This window comes from Lepus europaeus, chromosome 4 (genome assembly GCF_033115175.1).
Source record: "Lepus europaeus isolate LE1 chromosome 4, mLepTim1.pri, whole genome shotgun sequence".
NCBI classification, from domain to species: domain Eukaryota; kingdom Metazoa; phylum Chordata; class Mammalia; order Lagomorpha; family Leporidae; genus Lepus; species Lepus europaeus.
Window position 1 is genome coordinate 60,365,560 of NC_084830.1, and position 6,851 is coordinate 60,372,410.

A 6,851-nucleotide genomic window follows, 5' to 3' on the forward strand; every position below is an offset into this window, starting at 1 on the left:
AGAGTCCTTGACACACACAATCTACAAAAATTGAGTCATGAAAACATAGAAAAACTGAACAGATCAATAACCAAATTAAGACTGAATTAGTAATAAAGACCCTCTCAACAAAGAAATGCATAGGACCAGATGGCTTCACTGCTGAATTTTACTAGACATTCCAATTCTTCTCAAGCTATGCAAAATAATTGAAAGGGATGGAATCCACACAAACTCCTTCTATAAGGCCAGCATCACCTTAGTTACTAAACCAGAAAAAGATACAAAAGAGAAAAAGAACTATGCAAAAATCCTCAACAAAATACTAGCTAATCAAATCCAACAACAGATTAGAAAGCTCATTCATCCAGATCAAGTGGGATTTATCCCTCGTGTGCAGGGATGGTTGAACATTTGCAAAACAATCAATGTGATACAACACATTAACAAACTCGAGAACAAAAACTATACAATTATCTCACTAGATGCAGAGAAAATATTTGATCAAATACAACATCCTTTCATGATGAAAACCTTAAGCTAATTGGGTATAGAATGAACTTTGTTCAACACAATGAAAGCAATTTATGACAAACCCACCACCAGCATCTTATTGAATAGGGAAATATTGGAAGCATTTCCACTAAGATCTGAAACAAGAAAAGGATGCACACTTTCACCATTGCTATTTAAGATAGTCCTGGAAGTTTTAGCCAGAGCTATTAGGCAAGAAAGAGTAATCAAAGGGATAAAAGTTGGAAAGGAGAAAGTCAAATTATCCCTGTTTGTAAATGACGTGATTATACATATAGGGGAACCAAAAGACTCCATTAATGGACTATTGGAACTCATAAAAGAGTTTGGTAAAGTGGCAAGATATAAAATTAACACAGAAAAATTAATAGCCTTTGTATACACAAACAATTCCACAGCCAAGAAAGAACCTATAAGATCAATCCCACTAACAATAGCTATAGAAAAATTAAATCCCTTGGAATCGATTCAATTAAAGAAGTCAAATTTGAAATGTTTTTGAATTCTTTTGAACACTTTCTGTTTTAATAGTTTCTCAAACTAATAGCACTAATTATAATGATCAAAGTCTGCAATTATTCCAATGAAACTATTTGAAAGTTTCTGTTGAATTATTTGTACATGAGCAATTTTTATTATTTACTTATATACAGAAATAATAAGTAAAATGACTACATAGTTCACAAAAATAAAGTTAACACCTTATTTTATGAATAATTTTTTCTATTTTTATGACTACACAATCCTATTCCTATATTTTCCCTACCATAGTGATTAGTATATGGGTTTTGATTTAAACTGGAATTCCCAATATTAAAATAAATTAAATAGTCACCAGTTATGCTACTTGCATAAAATGATATATATTTGGGCAAGGATTCCAAGATGGCTGAATAGAGAAAAGAAGTACTGATTCTGACCAGGGGAAGACAGCATAAAAAAAGCTGACAAAGTATATTCCCAGCATAGAGTTTAAGAAAAGTTACCAGTGGAAATTATACAGAAAGATTGGAATGCCATGGAGCAGTGTGGAAAGTGTGGATAAACAGCAGTGGATGGGGACACCATCCATGACTCCTGCAGCTGGAGTAGATGCCAGGTTCTTAGGGCGAGGTGAGAGCAGACTGTGGCAGTCCATGCCAGTGGTGATATTGCTTAAGGGAAATCCTTGGGGATCACATTGTCTTTGATTCCAAGGGGCAGCAAGGGGCAGGGAACCACCCTTCCAAACCAACAAAGGAAAACCAAATTTCTTTGTCTGCATCCCTGACAAGGGCACCTGGCAACTGGCAGGAAAAAGCAACATCTTGACACAAGGAGATGTTGTGTAGACTCTTGTGTGTGTGACCAGGGGATTTTAGCAGAAGAGAAAAATACATGTTTTCCATTGCCTTTGAGTCTGGCTGAGAGGGTTGACAGGGGGCTGGGCATCCACTTAGGAATGTGAGATGCCCCCATCTTCTCAACCTATCACTGGCTCCAGGGCTCCAACTGCAAAGTTGGAGCACCAACAGGCAGCTGGCTCTGGGAAGTGAATCTGTTTTCTTGGTTGACAGAGCAGGCTCATGGGGTGGAGAGGAGTCTTCTGCACTATGGGACTGTGGGAGCTTTGTGCACTGTGACTTGGGAAACGTGTGACTGTACTATAGGGTGTGAGGTATAGCTGTATATCTGAGCAATCACTGAGTCTGGTGTCAGAGCTCAGAGCTCCCTGACTGCCTGGAATGGGTCATTGCAATTTTCAGGCTCATACTGAGAATTGCACAGATTCTTTGTGTGGTTCATGAGCCAGTATAGATTAACCTCTGGCATTGATCACCTTGGAAAAGGAGAAATGAGGTTGTCATTATGCCAACAGTCATGATCATCCCTCCCGCTGCTGACAATAGAGGAGAGTACCACACCCTATTTGGGTGTCACCCTAGACTCCCGCTCCACTCTTGAGCAATGACCAGAGCTCCCTGGCCACACCAAGCACATTCCTCTGGGTATTCACTGAAGGAGCAGACACTCCACTGAGCCACGTAGGCATGGTTCAAAGATAAAACCCAGCAGTGGCGAATGCAAGTAAGTTTTTCCACAAGTCTCTAAAAATAAACCTAGACTTATAAGAAACAAGAACAAGAAAGACAGCATGACCCCTTCTAAGGAACACAATGCTTTAATATTAGATGGTAAAGACAAAGAGATTGATGACATGCCTAAAAAGGAATTTTAAAAATGGTCATAGGATTTCTCAGAAGCAATAAGAAGCATTCATGAGTTAAAGAAATCCATACATGGGACCAGCACTGTAGTGTAGTGGGTGAAGCCACCACCTGCAGTGCCAGTATCCCATATGGGTTCCTGATCAAGTCTGGGCTGCTCCATATTCTGTCCAGTTCCTTGCTAATGAGCCTAGGAAAGCAGCATACGATCGCTCTCAAGTGCGTAGGCCCCTGTACCCATGTGGGAGACCTGGTGGGATTTCCTGGCTCCTGGTTTCAGACTGGCTCAGCTCTGGCCATTGTAACCATTTGGGAAGTGAACTAATGATTGGAAGATATATCCCTAGCTCACTCTTGCTCTCTCTCTCTCTCTCTCTCTCTCAATTCTGCCTTTCAAATAAATAAATTAATTAAAAAATAGAGGGATGATAGCACTAAAATAAATATAGTGATTTTCCCTAGATGAAAAAAATAGCGAATTAAAAAAAGAAATCCATACATGACATTGATGAAAAAATTTCCCATGATATTTTGAAGAAAAAACAATTTGAAATACTATAAATGAAGAATTCAGTGTGTGAAATAAAATGTACGGTGAAAAGCCTTAACAGACTTATGAGACAGAAGAAATAATATCCTAGCTAGAAGACACATCTTTGAAAATATTTCAGACCAAAAAAGAGAAGGAGAAATTTGGCCGGCACCGCGGCTCAATAGGCTAATCCTCCGCCTTGCGGCGCCGGCACACCAGGTTCTAGTCCTGGTCGGGGCACCGATCCTGTCCCAGTTGCCCCTCTTCCAGGCCAGCTCTCTGCTGTGGCCAGGGAGTGCAGTGGAGGATGGCCCAAGTGCTTGGGCCCTGCACCCCATGGGAGACCAGGAGAAGCACCTGGCTCCTGCCATCGGATCAGCGCGGTGCGCCGGCCGCAGCGCGCTACCGCGGCGGCCATTGGAGGGTGAACCAACGGCAAAAGGAAGACCTTTCTCTCTGTCTCTCTCTCTCACTGTCCACTCTGCCTGTCAAAAATTAAAAAAAAAAAGAGAGAAGGAGAAATTAGAAAAACTAAATCCACATATTTAAATACATCTGAAGATATCTTGATTGCATATTTTTAAGGGTTTGTGCAAATTTTTCTACCCATTTAATGTCCATCATAATGCTCCCACCTTCTGACTTAGCTGTGCTGTGGCAAACAAGGAAAAGTATAATTCTAAAGCCAAAATGCAGGGAATCCTGTATGGTAAAATTTCTCCACATTCTCTCCAGAGATCACTCTCCACATGCTAGAGGGCTTGGCTCATTGAAGTCCTTTACCAGTAAAGGATAGAGTCAGGTCCACCATTTTAGAGCCCAGACCACACAAATCAAAGGAAAAAAATGTAACAGGCAGTTTGAGGTGAGGTCAGCTAATGATAAGAGCAAGGCAGTGTCCAAACCACTTTATTATTAAATCATCACTTCAGCCCACTGCTCAGGCCCATTCCTGCATGTGCCCTCAGGCGAAGCTTTTAAGATTCAGGAACTCTGCAGGACTAGGAGGATCTTGCTTTTAGAAAATATCTGAAAGTGTAAAAACATTGCAGTTTCCCTGGATTAATAATGTAGTAATCCCCAAAGCATACTTTAGATGCATAAATATAAATTCATATCAGTTTGCAAGAGATGCAGTAACAAAAATAACACAGACCCATTATCTTAAAAAAAAAAAAAAAGAAGAAGAAGAAGAATTTTTATTCATACCACAACTGGTTAAAATGTTACAGTCTTAAAAATCTCTGCGAATCTACTATGAGGAACACATGCTAGAAAATAAACATCAAAGCATACAAGCACGTAAGTGCTGTAATGTGTGTTATGTTAAAACATAAAGGGCCGGCGCCGTGTGGCTCACTAGGCTAATCCTCCACCTGGCGGCACTGGCACACCGGGTTCTAGTCCCGGTCAGGGCACAGATCCTGTCCCGGTTGCCCCTCTTCCAGGCCAGCTCTCTGCTGTGGCCAGAGATGCAGTGGAGGATGGCCCAGGTCCTTGGGCCCTGCACCCCATGAGAGACCAGGATAAATTCCTGGCTCCTGCCATCGGATCAGCGCGGTGCGCCAGCCGCAGCGCGCCTACCACGGTGGCCATTGGAGGGTGAACCAACGGCAAAAGGAAGACCTTTCTCTCTGTCTCTCTCTCACTGTCCACTCTGCCTGTCAAAAAAAAAAAAAAATTAAAAAAAATAAATAAATAAAAACATAAAGTCCATTTTTTTCTCTAATTTAGGCAAAGGATGTAGCAAAAGATGACATTTGTCACACAAATGGTTCATAAAATGGGAGTGGCTGTGCTTCTGAACCAGTTCACCTCACCGTCTAAAACCTTTCTAATTGGGTATCCTGGGTTTGCCCTAGAGACCGCCACCAGAGATTCCAATTTTACAAGAAAAACAGACATGGAAACCTGTCCTTATAACTAGGCCTAAAGGAAGTGTGACTTGCTCATATGCTCAATGGGCTACAGAGAAATGGCAATCCATTATGTGTAATTAAAACAGAGGAAAAATAAACTTAGTGTCTTCCAGGCATAAATGTGTATTTAAAATGTCATAGTAGACCAAGATTTCCCATAGTTCCAAATCAGATAATATTGAACAGACCTTATAATGGATTTTAAATTTGATCTATTTTTTTGTAAATGTGGTTGCAAAAAGTGTTACACACTCTTCTTTCCAAAAATTTTCTCCTTAACATACACCTGTTTTTGAGACTGACCAGGGCATCTGGCACACAAAGGCAACAATGACCAGGACGATACCTGGGAAGGCAGGCATGCCCTCTTCACAACCCCATTTTTTTTCACTTGATGTATTAACATCAAAATATAAAGTCCTGTAAAGTCTTAATCCTTTCACATCCAAAAAAAAGACATCTTCATGCCGTATAAACACTGCTTCTTTGCTGAAGGTTATCTCTTCCATCCTCATCTGTCACCAGCTGTCAGCATCTTCTTAAAAGGTTGTTTTTTTCTTCAGAGCGACATGTGCATGCAGCTCGCTGGCTGTCCAGGTGTGGTTTACAGCCCAAGTGTATGACACCTGTCAAACAAGAGCTCCACTGTTGTTGTTTCACACGCCTGAACATGCTGAGCTAGTCCTAGTGTTTTCTGCACATCTCGGCAGATTTTGGAGAGGGAATACTGGAACTCCTCATCAGAGTCGTTCTTGCTTTTGCCACATGTCTCATAGCACCTATCATGTTGGTTGCAGCACTTTGTCAGGGAAGGGATGCCAATGTTAAAATGAACACCAAACAATGGAGAACCACATGCATTTGGCGGGGAAGGTTTATAACCATAACCTGGGAATGGCTTAGATCCGTCAAGGCACTTATACTGGCACAGCCCATCCTCGCCTCCCAGAAGGTCCAAGGCGGCGTTCAGGTACCTATCTTGTGGACGCCGTTCCTGATGGTCTTCAGGGTGGCCCGCCAGTCGGTGGTCTGGGCCTGCTCTTGGGAGGCCACAGCGGCCACCAGGAGGAGCAGGAGCGCGAGCGAGGCCATCCGCATGGCGCCGGGTCCCGCTGGGCCCCACGGGTTCCCCGGAGCCCGCAGAGCGCGCCCCCACAGAGGCCACGGGGCGCCCTGGGCAGCGGCTCCAGCCCTGGGCTCCGCCGCCGCCTCAATGCCCACGCCTCCTTCCTGGCTGGCTGGCCCGTCCTCACCGCTGCCTCTGCACCGCCCAGGGGAGCAGGCAGAGGCGGCACCTGCTCCTGCTCAGCTAGGCGCGGGTCCAGCCCTAGACCCGTTCTCTTAAACAAGATAAATTTACCTTCTCCAATACCTGGAGGCTAGAAATCCGCAAACAAGGTCTGAACAGGATTCGTTTCTCAAGAGGCCTCTTCCCGTGGCCTTGTTGGCTGCCTTGTTGTGCCCTCATATGCATTTTTCTCTGGTGTTTTCCTCGTGTTATTTTAAGTGGATACCAGCACAATTGTATTGGGCCCTGTACTCAAAATGTCTCTTAAATTCAATCACCTGTTTAAAGTCCTATGTCTAAATACAATCGCATTAGATTTAGTTTTCCTCACATGATTTTTTGGTGACATAATTCAGTCCATAACACCATTAAAACCACCTGTGGGAAGGTTG

At 42.9% G+C, this 6,851-nt stretch overlaps 1 pseudogene; it reads right to left on the reverse strand.

Annotated features, from left to right (window-relative positions):
• Positions 1 to 5,699: 5,699 nt before the first annotated feature.
• LOC133758689 (group XIIA secretory phospholipase A2-like) lies at positions 5,700 to 6,269 on the reverse strand (annotated as a pseudogene).
• Positions 6,270 to 6,851: the final 582 nt, after the last annotated feature.